The following is a 13939-nucleotide window of genomic DNA, read 5'->3' on the forward strand; positions in this document are numbered from 1 at the left end:
GATCCCACAAACAACGGATCAGATCAAAGCTCTGCAGTCCTGCCACACCCATTTGTGAATGATGGTGGATAATTAAACAACTAACGGGAAGAGGCTCTATGAACATCCCCATCCTCAATGATGGTAAAGCCCAGCACGTGAGTGCAAAGTTTTAGAAACCGTCTTCAGCCAGAAGTGCCGAGTGGATGATCCATCTCGGCCTCCTCCCGAAATCCCCACCATCACAGAAGCCAGTCGAACATCGAGGTGAAGAGTGACGCTGAGAGCAGATTTTAAAACCGCTGGAAAATCAGTGAAATTAAATTGGGGAAAGTGGGAAACTCCGAGTCAGTTTTTCACTGTATATTCCGCATCCAATATTGGAGATAAAAGCTTTTGAAGGCGGCGAAAATTTAATCTCCTCGTCGGGGAATTGAACCCCGGTCTCCCGCGTGACAGGCGGGGATACTCACCACTATACTAACGAGGAGCTGCTACATTGACCGTGCACTCATCCCAGATGGCGTTAGACATGCTTCATGTATCAGTGCATTTCTTTTAACTATTTATTTGATGATAGTTTGTTGCATTTTCCACGGGCCACTCTTGAAAGAACCTTTTACATTTCCTTCTCTTTGTTAGACAACGACAACTGACTCTGTCTTTCTTTCGTTCTTTCTTTCTCTCTTATCGTGGTGAGTTGCCCCGCCTGAGTCAGGGGTTTAATTCCCCGACGGGGAGGAAGCATTTATCAGACGCCAACTTTTAATTTTATGTCTTCGCCGAGCTTCTTCCTGAACAAAAACTGCAGAGCAACAAAACAGGTGATTGTCACTTTCAGAATATTATTGTACGGAGACTATTTGAGGACTGGATGCAGAGCAATTGTGATTTTTACTAACTGGTGATTAAGGTGACAGATTAGAAATTCATTCATTGGTTCAAATCTGACAGACTTCAGATCCCGTCATTCATCAACCTGTTTCATCTCTGCGTTTCAAAATTCAACAAGTTTCTTGTAGAATTAATAATTCTTAAGTGAATTAAAATTCCACAGCATTGAGTACCTCGAGTTTTATGCTCATTTTAATTGATCTGCAAGATTTCACGAAATCTACGACAGAAATAGAACAAAAATCAGCCAAATTATCCATATTCTGACTCTCAGTATTTCTGAGTCAATCCATGTGCATGTGTGTCTGTTTCTGTCTGTCTGTCTGTGTATGTGCCTCATATTTTCTATATTTTCCTGAGAAGATCTGTCTCTTTCTGTCTCACTCTCTCCCGCGTTACCCACATCATGATCCAACATGTGATGCAAAAGTGGTCGGTAATTTTTCTTTCAACAGTGGTTCGTGGAAAGTGAAACAAACTGTCATCAAATGAACAGTTCAAACAGATTCACTGAAAAGTGAAGCATCTTTGGTGAATATACGGTAAATGTCTGTACCAATTCCTCGTTAGTATAGTGGTGAGTATCCCCGCCTGTCACGCGGGAGACCGGGGTTCAATTCCCCGACGAGGAGGTTATTGCTGCTTTCGAAGCTTCACTTTCATTTATCTGAAATATTGGATGTTGAAAATACAATGAAAAACTGACTCGGCCTTTCCCACTTCTGCAATTTGATTTCACAGCGATTTTAAATATCTGCTCTCTGCCTCACGCTTCAGCTCGATGTGAGAACCACAATGATGGGCAAGAAATAAAACGCAGAATCGCGCTGTCACCAGCCCGAAACAGAGAGAGACAGGTCTCGGAACAGGCGCAGACATGAAAGATCTTACAAACAGCAATGAAAAGGATGCACGTTTCAGTGAATCTATTTTAACGACTTCTTTGATGACAATTTGTTTAACTTTCCACATGCCACTGTTGAAAGAAGACTTACTTTCTATCTCTTTATTAGTCAAGGTCCAGAGAAAACTTATTTGGGGAGCAGGGAAAAAGTGACAGATAGAAAGAAAGAGAGAGACACTCAGAAACGCATATAACAAGTGAGACAGACATAGTCATATTCACACATACACAAACACACACATTCCTAGCTACATAAACACACCAATAACCTGAAAGTAACACAGGACTACTTGACAAACAGTGGAAGCAGCATGCTGTGGATAGAGCTCAGCGATCCCACAAACAACGGATCAGATCAAAGCTCTGCAGTCCTGCCACACCCATTTGTGAATGATGGTGGATAATTAAACAACTAACGGGAAGAGGCTCTATGAACATCCCCATCCTCAATGATGGTAAAGCCCAGCACGTGAGTGCAAAGTTTTAGAAACCGTCTTCAGCCAGAAGTGCCGAGTGGATGATCCATCTCGGCCTCCTCCCGAAATCCCCACCATCACAGAAGCCAGTCGAACATCGAGGTGAAGAGTGACGCTGAGAGCAGATTTTAAAACCGCTGGAAAATCAGTGAAATTAAATTGGGGAAAGTGGGAAACTCCGAGTCAGTTTTTCACTGTATATTCCGCATCCAATATTGGAGATAAAAGCTTTTGAAGGCGGCGAAAATTTAATCTCCTCGTCGGGGAATTGAACCCCGGTCTCCCGCGTGACAGGCGGGGATACTCACCACTATACTAACGAGGAGCTGCTACATTGACCGTGCACTCATCCCAGATGGCGTTAGACATGCTTCATGTATCAGTGCATTTCTTTTAACTATTTATTTGATGATAGTTTGTTTCATTTTCCACGGGCCACTCTTGAAAGAACCTTTTACATTTCCTTCTCTTTGTTAGACAACGACAACTGACTCTGTCTTTCTTTCGTTCTTTCTTTCTCTCTTATCGTGGTGAGTTGCCCCGCCTTAGTCCGGGGTTTCATTCCCCGACGGGGAGGAAGCATTTATCAGACGCCAACTTTTAATTTTATGTCTTCGCCGAGCTTCTTCCTGAACAAAAACTGCAGAGCAACAAAACAGGTGATTGTCACTTTCAGAATATTATTGTACGGAGACTATTTGAGGACTGGATGCGGAGCAATTGTGATTTTTACTAACTGGTGATTAAGGTGACAGATTAGAAATTCATTCATTGGTTCAAATCTGACAGACTTCAGATCCCGTCATTCATCAACCTGTTTCATCTCTGCGTTTCAAAATTCAACAAGTTTCTTGTAGAATTAATAATTCTTAAGTGAATTAAAATTCCACAGCATTGAGTACCTCGAGTTTTATGCTCATTTTAATTGATCTGCAAGATTTCACGAAATCTACGACAGAAATAGAACAAAAATCAGCCAAATTATCCATATTCTGACTCTCAGTATTTCTGAGTCAATCCATGTGCATGTGTGTCTGTTTCTGTGTGTCTGTCTGTCTGTCTGTGTATGTGCCTCATATTTTCTATATTTTCCTGAGAAGATCTGTCTCTTTCTGTCTCACTCTCTCCCGCGTTACCCACATCATGATCCAACATGTGATGCAAAAGTGGTCGGTAATTTTTCTTTCAACAGTGGTTCGTGGAAAGTGAAACAAACTGTCATCAAATGAACAGTTCAAACAGATTCACTGAAAAGTGAAGCATCTGTGGTGAATATACGGCAAATATCTGCTTGAATTCCTTGTCAGTATGTGGTGAGTATCCCCGCCTGTCACGCGGGACACCGGGGTTCAATTCCCCGACGAGGAGGTTATTGCTGCTTTCGAAGCTTCACTTTCATTTATCTGCAATATTGGATGTTGAAAATACAATGAAAAACTGACTCGGCCTTTCCCACTTCCACAAATTGATTTCACAGCGATTTTAAATATCTGCTCTCTGCCTCACGCTTCAGCTCGATGTGAGAACCACAATAATGGGCAAGAAATAAAACGCAGAATCGCGCTGTCACCAGCCCGAAACAGAGAGAGACAGGTCTCGGAACAGGCGCAGACATGAAAGATCTCACATACAGCAATGAAAAGGATGCATGTTTCAGTGAATCTATTTTAACTACTTCTTTGATGACAATTTGATTAACTTTCCACATGCCACTGTTGTCAGAAGACTTACTTTCTATCTCTTTGTTAGTCAAGGTCCAAAGAAAAATTATTTGGGGAGCAGGTTAAAAGTGACAGATAGAAAGAAAGAGAGAGACACTCAGAAACGCATATAACAAGTGAGACAGACATAGTCATATTCACACATACACAAACACACACATTCCTAGCTACATAAACACACCAATAACCTGAAAGTAACACAGGACTACTTGACAAACAGTGGAAGCAGCATGCTGTTGAGAGAGCTTAGCGATCCCACAAACAACGGATCAGATCAAAGCTCTGCAGTCCTGCCACACCCATTTGTGAATGATGGTGGATAATTAAACAACTCACGGGAAGAGGCTCTCTGAACATCCCCATCCTCAATGATGGTAAAGCCCAGCACGTGAGTGCAAAGTTTTAGAAACAGTCTTCAGCCAGAAGTGCCGAGTGGATGATCCATCTCGGCCTCCTCCCGAAATCCCCACCATCACAGAAACCAGTCGAACATCGAGGTGAAGAGTGAAGCTGAGAGCAGATTTTAAAACCGCTGGAATATCAGTGAAATTAAATTGGGGAAAGTGGGACACTCCGAATCAGTTTGACACTGTCCATTCCGCATCCAATATTGGAAATGAATGAGAGAAAAGCTTCGAAAGGCGGCGGAAGTTTAATCCCCCCGTCGGGAAATTGAACCCAGGTCTCCCGCGTGACAGGCGGAGATACTCACCACTATACCAACGAGGAACTGCTGCACCCACCGTGCACTCATCCCAGATGGTGTTAGACATGCTTCATGTGTCAGTGCATTTCTTTTAACTATTTATTTGATGACAGTTTGTTTCATTTTCCACGGGCCACTCTTGAAAGAACCTTTTACATTTCCATCTCTTTGTTGGACAACGAAAACTGACTCTGCCTTTCTTTCGTTCTTTCTTTCTCTCTTCTCGTGGTGAGTTGCCCCGCCTCAGTCCGGGGTTTAATTCCCCGACGGGGAGGAAGCATTTATCAGACGCCAACTTTTAATTTTATGTCTTCGCCGAGCTTCTTCCTAAAAAAAAACTACAGAGAAAAAAAACAGGTGATTGTCACTTTCAGAATATTAATGTACGGAGACTATTTGAGGACTGGATGCAGAGCAATTGTGATTTTGACTTACTCGTGGTTCAGGTGACAGATTAAAATCTCCGAGTCAGTTTTACACTGCATTTTCCACATCCAATATTGCAGATAAAAACTTTGACAGGCGGCGAAAATTTAACCTCTTCGTCGGGGAATTGAACCCCGGCGTGACAGGGGAGGATACTCACCACGATACCAACGAGGAATTACTGCATTGATTCTACACTCACCCCAGATGGTGTTAAAAATGTGTCAGTGAATTTCTTCAACGATTTATTTGATGACAGTTTGTTTAATTTTCCACGGGCCACTGTTGAGAGAACCTTTTACATTTCCTTCTCTTTGTTAGACAACGAACAACTGACTCTGTCTTTCTTTCGTTCTTTCTCTCTCTTATCGTGGTGAGCATTTATAAGACGCCAACTTTTAATTTTATGTCTTCGCCGAGCTTCTTCCTAAAAAAAACTACAGAGAAAAATAAACAGCTGATTGTCGCTTTCAGAATATTATTGAACAGAGACTGTTTGGGGACTGGATGCAGAGCGATTGTAATTTTAACTTACTCGTGGTTAAGGTGACAGATTAAAATTTCATTCATTTCCCTCGCACAGGTTCGAATCTGAGAGACTTCAGATCCCGTCATTTATCAACGTGTTCATCTCTGCGTTTCAAAATTCAACAAGTTTCTTGTGGAATTAATAATTCTGAAGTGAATTAAAATTCCACAGCATTGAACACCTCGAGTTTTATGCTCATTGATCTGTGAGATTTCACGAAATCTACCACAGAAATAGAACAAAAATCAGCCAAATTATCCATGTTCTGTCTCTCCATATTTCTGAGTCACTCCATGTGTATGCGTGTCTGTGTCTATCTGTCTGTGTATGTGCCTCATATTTTCTTTGTTTTCTTGAGTCGGTCTTTCTCTGTCTCACTCTCTCCCGCACTCCCCACATCATGATCCAACATGAGATGGAAAAGTGGTCGGTAATTCTTCTTTCAACAGTGGTCCGTGGAAAGTTCAACAAACTGTCACCAAAAGAATAGCTCAAACAGATTTCCTGAAACGTGAAGCATCTGTGCTGAACGTACATCCCCTTCCGGCACCAGTTCCTCGTTAGTATCGTGGTGAGTATCAGTGTCCATCACCCTGGAGACTGGGGTCAATTCCCCGACGGGAAGGTCTGCCTTTAGAAGCTTCACTTTCATTTATCAGCAACATCGAATGAAGAAAATACAGTGAAAAACTGACTCGGACTTTTTCACTTTCTACGATTTAATTTCACTGATCTCCGAGCAGATTTTAAAATCCTCACCTCGATATCAGAACCACAATAATGAGGAAGAAATAAAACGCAGAATCGCCCTGTGAACAGACCCGGGCTAATTCACCAGCCCGAAACAGAGAGAGACAGAAAACTGCTCATTATTCCAGGATTATCCAGGAATCCAAAGATACCCCCAGTATCTCTTCTCGACCACAAACCGACTTCTTGCACCCCCTGGCTCCTCCACCCTCACCACAAAATTTGCGAGGAGCTCCTGGACTATTTTGTCACAAAGATTGAGACCATCCGTTCAGCTGCCGCTTCAGTGGAAAACTCTCCAGTGGCTGGAGTCAGAAGGAGCACAAAAGAAGATGGTAGTGGTTGTTGGAGGCCAATCATCTCAGCCCCAGGACATTGCTGCAGGAGTTCCTCAGGGCAGTGTCTTTGGCCCAACCATCTTCAGCTGCTTCATCAATGACCTTTCCCCCATCATAAGGTCAGAAATGGGGATGTTTGCTGATGATTGCGCAGTGTTCAGTTCCATTCGCAACCCCACAGATAAGAAGCAGTCCGTGCCCACATGCAGCAAGACCTGGACAATATCCAGGCTTGGGCTCATAAGTGGCAAGTAACATTCATGCCAGATAATTGCCAGGCAATGACAATCTCCAACAAGAGAGAGTCTGACCACCTCCCCTTGACATTCAACGGCACTACCATCGCCGAATCCCCCATCATCAACATCCTGGGTGTCACCATTGACCAGAAACTTAAAAGGACCAGCCATATAAATACTGTGGCTACACGAGTAGGCCAGAAGCTGGGTATTCTGTGGTGAGTGACCCACCTCCGGACTCCCCAAAGCCTTTCCACCATCTACAAGGCACAAGTCAGGAGTGTGATAGAATACTCTCCACTTGCCTGGATGAGTGCAGCTCCAACAACACTCAAGAAGCTCGACACCATCCAGGACAAAGTAGCCCACTTGTTCGGCACCCCATCCACCACCCTAAACATTCACTCCCTTCACCACCGGCGCACTGTGGCTGCAGTGTGTACCATCCACAGAATGCACTGCAGCAACTCGCCAAGGCTTCTTCGACAGCACCTCCCAAACCCACGACCTCTACCACCTAGAAGGACAAGGGCAGCAGGCACATGGGAACAACACCACCTGCACGTTCCCCTCCAAGTCACACACCATCCCGACTTGGAAATATATCACCGTTCCTTCATCGTCGCTGGGTCAAAATCCTGGAACTCCCTACCTAACAGCACTGTGGGAGAACCTTCACCACATGGACTGCAACAGTTCAAGAAGGCGGCTCACCACCACCTTCTCAAGGGCAATTAGGGATGGGCAATAAATGGTGGCCTCGCCAGCGACGCCCACATCCCATGAACGATTAAAAAAGGCAGTAATGGCGCAGCTGGGATACAAAACCATGCTGGCAAAGCTCAATGGATTAGCAGTCCATCACCTCAACCACTCAGCCACCTGGTCGCAAGAACAGTGCAAAGAAAGCCCTTTTATTTGATTCTTTCAAGGCAAAAATCTTGGACTCAAAGGTCAGAGTCGGAAAGCCGCTTTTCAATCACCAGTTCCGAGATTCTGGACAACACTCTTGTGAAGCGGTAGCGTGGCCGAGCGGTCCAAGGCGCTGGATTTAGGCTCCAATCTCTGCGCTGCCATAATCTGAGCTGTTGAACATTTTAGCCTCATCACCAAAATCTTTCTTTTCTCAGCAGTGTCATGCGTGCCATTAATGTTGTTGGGGCACAACTGCCACACCTCATGTGCTGCGTCGTGATCGTTTTGTGGTTAACACTCTGCGTTGTGGTCGCAGTAACATCGGAGCGAATCCGAGTCTCCACAGAGTTTCATTTACCGATTTTTTCCTTTCCCACATGTGCTGAGAGGATGCAGCAAGAAATCAATCTTCAGAACATGAAAGAAAAATGTTTTGGTGAAAACCTTTCAATTCCGTCAAATCCCACCTCTCTCACATGCCTGTACTTGATGTTCCACAGTTCAAACCCGCCTCTTCTCCCAGCTTTTTCTTCCTTCCACAGTCAATAGGCCGCCTTTACTTTCCTCCTTCCATTTCATGGACACTTTCCTGCGGCATTGTCGACTCTAACATTCACTTTCACGATCTCACTCCTTTAAGTTTGTTCTGCTCCGACCGCTGTTTCTATTGGGCACATGTCCCATTCACACCAATGTTCATTTGTGCCTTGAAACCAGTCGATACATTTCGATCTGCGTGACCGCTCGACAGAGAAACACGACGAAAGCAGGGCTGGTCTCTGGAAAGACAGCCGCCCGATTGTTCACGAAATTCACTTGGGGAATCTTGTGATCCAGGGGATGGTAACTGAAGAACTGGTTTTTGTTTTGATGCTTGTTGGCTCTTTTCTCTCAGCAGTTGAGTTGCGTGAGCGACGGGCAGCGCGACAGAGCTGTGAATGGAGGTTGAAAGGTGCACATTTGGCAAGTTGGGGCGGTGCAGTAAGATCGGAAGTGTTCCGCCTTGACCTTAATAGTTCTGTTGAAACATGCGATTGAATCGAGTAGAGGATAAATGTAAAGAGCGCCTGTGGGGAAAAAGGAGCGATTACAGGCCGTGAGCGGAAGGTCTTTCAAATTCTCGTGGCGCAGGACGCTGTGTGCGGAAACGGCAGATTTTAAAGCGCGTGTGTCGGAAAGTAAAGTGCGATCTTGTGTGTGAGAAGAGCACAAGAAAGTTGTGCTTGAAGCTGCGCCCTTGAGGCAAGTTGCAGGTTGTCAGGAAAACTGCTCCAGTGAAAGCTCAAAAATAAACCCAGAAACTGCTGGCAACACTCAGCAGGTCAGGTAGTATCTGTGGGGAGATACTCGCTTTCCCGGGGCGTCATTGTGCACTTTGATTGATACTAAAGACCTGTACAAGATGGACGGGTTGAACCTCATCGGGGCTGGGACCAATGTCGTCGCAGGGATTTTACCCTTGACTGATCAGCGAGCGATACCGGCCTTTACTGGGCCTCAGCTATTTACAATGTACATCAGAGTAATGTATCCAAGATATCTGACCATACAAAGCCACGTGGGAAAGTAAGCTGTGAGGAGGACACAAAGTGTCTGCAAAGGGATATAGACAGGTTACGTGAGTGGGCAAGAAGGTGGAAGATGGAGTATAATGTAGGGAAATGTGAGGTTATTCACTTTGGTCGGAATAGTCGAAAAACAGAATATTTTTAAATGGTGAGCAACTATTAAACATTCGTGTTCAGAGACTTGGGTGTCCTGGTACAAGAAACACAGAAAGTTAACATGTAGGTACAGCAAGCAATTCGGAAGGCAAATGGAATGTTGGCTTTATTGCAAAGGGTTGGAATACAAGAGTAAGGAAGTCTTGTTGCAATTGTACGGGGCTTTGGTGAGACCACACCTGGAGTACTGTGTACAGTTTTGGTCTCCTTATCTAAGCAAGGATAAACTTGCCTGAGAGGCGGTGTAACAAAGCTTCACTTGGAGATGAGGGTGATGATGCCTTTCCTCGTGGACTCTGCCATGCTGTCTGCCAGAAACATATCCCCGTACACTTCCAGTCGGTCTGGGTCTATCCAGTCCCACAGAGCCAACGGCAGTTTCATGCCCGAGCACCAGTTCCAAATCTGTCCCCGAGACGAGGAGGGGTCGACATATGTCTTCACCGCCTGGAGGTCATTTGGTGGGCGGACCGCCCGCTGTTTATACAAACCGCGGGAAATTCCCTGCCGTTCAATTCAACGGGAATAAGAATGGTCTTGGGCCGCAGCACAAAGTGGGTGGTAGCGGATTGGCCTGATGAAAGAGAGAGCTCTGATGAAAGGTCATCGACCTGAAAGAATGTTTCTCTCTCCACAGATGCTGCCTGACCTGCTGAGTGTTTCCCGCATTTTCTGTTTTTATTATTAATATAACCTGAGCTCTGTCGAGCGTTTGTTGGGCGATTCACTGATAAAGCTGGGAATTGAGGGGAAGCTGGTTCATGGCGAACCCCAGCTCTGAATCCCCCCGGCAGAGAGTTCAAGGAATGTTTAATAGAAATGAGATTCAACGACAGGATCAGAAAATCTCTCCTTGATGGTCGGTCTCATTCTCCCGAAGTGAGGAATGAGCGGGAGAGGCAATTCCACCCGGGGTTAGATTTTATTACAAGAGGATGACCCAAAGGGCAGTCGGATGTGGGGTCGAAATAGCTCAGTTGGGAGAGCGTTCGACTGAAGATGTAAAGGTCCCTGGTTCAATCCCGGGTTTCGGCAGTTTTGGGCTATTTTGTTTCTTCTTCTTTAGGCCGAATCTCAAACATTTATTTGCACTGACATTTTTACCCGACACTGAACGGTTGGGGATGGAATAGAGAGACATCAAGGATGTCTGTATTCAGCTTTTATTTCTCTGTTTCCTTCTGCCTTTCTCTCTGGTTTTTGTCTCTCTCGGTGCTCGATGAACATTTGATTTGATGCATTTGTCCTAAACTGATGCCTTTTCCACATCTCAGGGCGGTCAGACACGCTCTGTCTGTCTGTTACTGCTTGTGACCATTAACGGGAACAGGCCGCGAGTTAAACATTTATCAGCAAACCGCCAGAGAGATAACACAGCGGGAATAAAACACATTGCCTCACATTGTTAGACACCGAGTGACACAGATTGCAATGTGTGTCAGTAAACAGACCCGGAAAACAGAGTCCGAGAAAGGAAAGAAATAGAGAGATAGAAAAGAGTGATAAAAAGAAAGAAAACCCTTTCTCCACCCCAACAACAACAACAACAACTTGCATTTATATCGCGCCTTTAACGGAGTAAAACGTCCCAAGGCGCTTCACAGGAGCGATTATCAAACAAAATGTGACATGGAGCCACATAAGGAGATATTGGGACAGGTGAGGTAGGTTTTAAGTGTCTTAAGGGAGGAGAGAGAGGTCGAGAGGCGGGGAGGTTAAGAGAGGGAAATCCAGAGCTTTGGGCCCAGTCGGTTGAAGGCACGGCCGCCAATGGTGGAGCGATGAAAATCGTGGATGCGCAAGAGGCCTGAATTGGAGGAGCTCAGAGATCTCGGAGGGTTGTAGGGGTGGAGGAGGTTACAGAGATAGGGAGGGGCGAGGTCATGGAGGGATTTGAACACGAAGCTGATAATTTAAAATTTGAGATGTTGGTGAACTGGGAGCCAATGTAGGTCAGCGAGCAGAGGGGTTCTCCTCCTGAACGGTGGTTTGAATGTTTGGGGGGCGGGGCTGTGATAAATATCTCGATTTAATATAATGATCCCACTTTTCAACTACCACCGAATTATTACAATGCTGACCTGGAACAATCTAGGACATACCGCAAAACAAGACATTCAGATCAAAGGTCACTTTAGCAAGGAGATTAAAAGATTCTTCTAAGAAGGAGAAGGCTCAATAAACGGACTGTGAACATTTCATGACGGCCTATTTATTTGTGTCCAGGGACAGGGATGAGACACATGAAATGTTTCACACATTTCAAATCTCCCCGGTCAGACTGCCGATTGTTTATTGATCAGGAAGATGGCTGGTAATAATCTGAGACCCAGTGAAGAGGTGAGAACAGAGCAGCAGGGAATGATCCCAGAACAATAGGAGCCAGCAGCTCACCGTCTGGTCCCTGTGTCAGGGACAATACACAACACCTCAGCTCCAGACCAGGAACAGAGAGCTGCTGTTAACGTGGCCCAGCCCTCGCAAACTGCTGCAACTGTGGGATGGAAATCAGACTTTGGGTCTCGGAGGCTGCTTTAGCGGCTCAGTGGCTCATCGAAAGAATAATTTCTATTAAAGAACAGGGCTCTGCTCCATCACAGACTGATACTGTACAGTACATGGCAGAGTAAAGCTCCCTCTACACTGTGCCATCAAACACTCCGTGGGCAGGTGCATCAAGGGTTCGATCAAGATTAAATCTCCATCCACACAGTCACAGAGGATGTCATTTGTGACTTTGACAAGGGCCGTTTCAGTACTGTGGCAGGAGTGGAAACCTGATTGGAGGGATTCAAACATGGTGTTGTGGGAAAGATGGACATGGATTTGGGAGGCGGCAACACTTTGGAGAGGAAAGGGAGGTTGGAGATGGGGTGGTAGTTTGCAAGGACACAGGGGTCAAGGGTAGGTCTTTTATGAAGGAGGGTGATGAGAGCAGATTTGATGGGGAGGGGGACAGTACCTGAGGAGAGGGGACCGTTAACAATGTCAGCTAACAGGGGGCCAGGAAGGGAGGTTGTGTGGTCAGCAGTTTGGTGGGAATTGGGCCGAGGGAGCAGGATGTTGGTCTCATTGTCAAGAGAGCTCAGAGAGGGCATGAGGGGAGATAGGAGAGAAACTTGGTGGGCTTGGGAAAGGAGGGGAGCGGCAGAGGCAGCTGAATGGATGGTCTCAATCTTAGTGACAAAGAAGTCCATGAGCTCCTCGCACTTTTTGTTGGAGGTGAGGGTGGAGGAGTGAGGGGAGTGGGGTTTAAGAAGACGGTTTGTAGTGGAGAAGAGAAGCCGGGGGTTATCTTTACATTCCAGGATGATCCTAGAATAGTGAGCAGTTTTGTCAGAGGAGACAGGACCCGATAGTGCTTTATGTGGTCCAGGCAGATCTGGCGATGAATGGCCAAACCAGTTGTCCACCATAAATGTTCAAAGCTGTGTCCCTTGGACTTAGGGGAGAGGAAATGAGAGCAGACCCAGGGGGAGCGACCAGGGTGAGGGGGAGTGATGGTTTTAATGGGTACAAGAGCGTCAAAGGTGGAGGTGAGGGTGTGATTGAGCAAATCAGTAGCTGCAGAAATGTCGTGGTGAATGGAGGGCCAAAGACTGGACAGTTGGGAATTTGAAAGTGCCGTTGTAAGTGACTTGGGGGAGAGTTTTTTCCAGGGATGAACACAGAAGGAAGTGGGTTAGTCCCACTCCCCGGCTCTTTCCCCACAGCCCTGTGAATTTTTTCACGTCAAGTATTTATCCAATTCCCTTTTGAAAGTTACTATTGAACCTGCTTCCACCTCCCTTTCAGGCAGTGCATTCCCGATCATAACAACTCGCTGCGTAAAGAAATCTCTCCTCATTCCCCCGCCCGTGGCTTTTTTGCCCATTTATCTTAAATCTGTGTCCTCTGATTATTAACCCTCCCATCACTGGAAACAGTTTCTCCTAATGTACTCTGTCGAAATCTTTCATAATTGTGAACACGTCCATGAAATCGCCCTGCAACCTTCTGAGTGTAGTCTCAGTGCCCTTCCTGCTGGTTGTTCTTTTAGTTCCCATGTGGTCTAGCGGTGAGGATTCCTGGTTTTCACCCAGGCGGCCCGGGTTCGACTCCTGGTGTGGGAATAACAGCCTTTTCGTCCCAGCCTCACAATTTGCCTGCAGTCCGGGCTGTGGCTGCTGCTTCCTCCCTCGCTTCTGTGTCAGTCCCACAATCACACTGACAAATGAGGCAGACCACAGCTCTTAAAGGGACAGTGCACCGAAACCCCAACCCTGCAAGCTGAAGGGAAGCAAGCAACAATGTCCCGACAGGTCACTCAGCAGCTCATGGCCAAGTGTTTGACGACAA

The 13939-nt window shown here is 45.8% G+C and overlaps 5 non-coding genes across 5 annotated transcripts; 3 read left to right on the top strand and 2 right to left on the bottom strand.

The window, feature by feature from the left end:
• Positions 1-397: 397 nt before the first annotated feature.
• On the bottom strand, positions 398-469 carry trnad-guc (transfer RNA aspartic acid (anticodon GUC)). Its single transcript has one exon. It is a non-coding gene; the product is annotated as a tRNA-Asp (tRNA).
• A 964-nt stretch (positions 470-1433) lies between these two features.
• On the top strand, positions 1434-1505 carry trnad-guc (transfer RNA aspartic acid (anticodon GUC)). Its single transcript has one exon. It is a non-coding gene; the product is annotated as a tRNA-Asp (tRNA).
• A 1001-nt stretch (positions 1506-2506) lies between these two features.
• On the bottom strand, positions 2507-2578 carry trnad-guc (transfer RNA aspartic acid (anticodon GUC)). The gene has a single exon. It is a non-coding gene; the product is annotated as a tRNA-Asp (tRNA).
• A 7985-nt stretch (positions 2579-10563) lies between these two features.
• Positions 10564-10636, top strand: trnaf-gaa (transfer RNA phenylalanine (anticodon GAA)). Its single transcript has one exon. It is a non-coding gene; the product is annotated as a tRNA-Phe (tRNA).
• Positions 10637-13641: 3005 nt separating this feature from the next.
• trnae-uuc (transfer RNA glutamic acid (anticodon UUC)) lies at positions 13642-13713 on the top strand. The gene has a single exon. It is a non-coding gene; the product is annotated as a tRNA-Glu (tRNA).
• Positions 13714-13939: the final 226 nt, after the last annotated feature.

Source organism: Heptranchias perlo, chromosome 35 (genome assembly GCF_035084215.1).
Source record: "Heptranchias perlo isolate sHepPer1 chromosome 35, sHepPer1.hap1, whole genome shotgun sequence".
NCBI lineage: Eukaryota > Metazoa > Chordata > Chondrichthyes > Hexanchiformes > Hexanchidae > Heptranchias > Heptranchias perlo.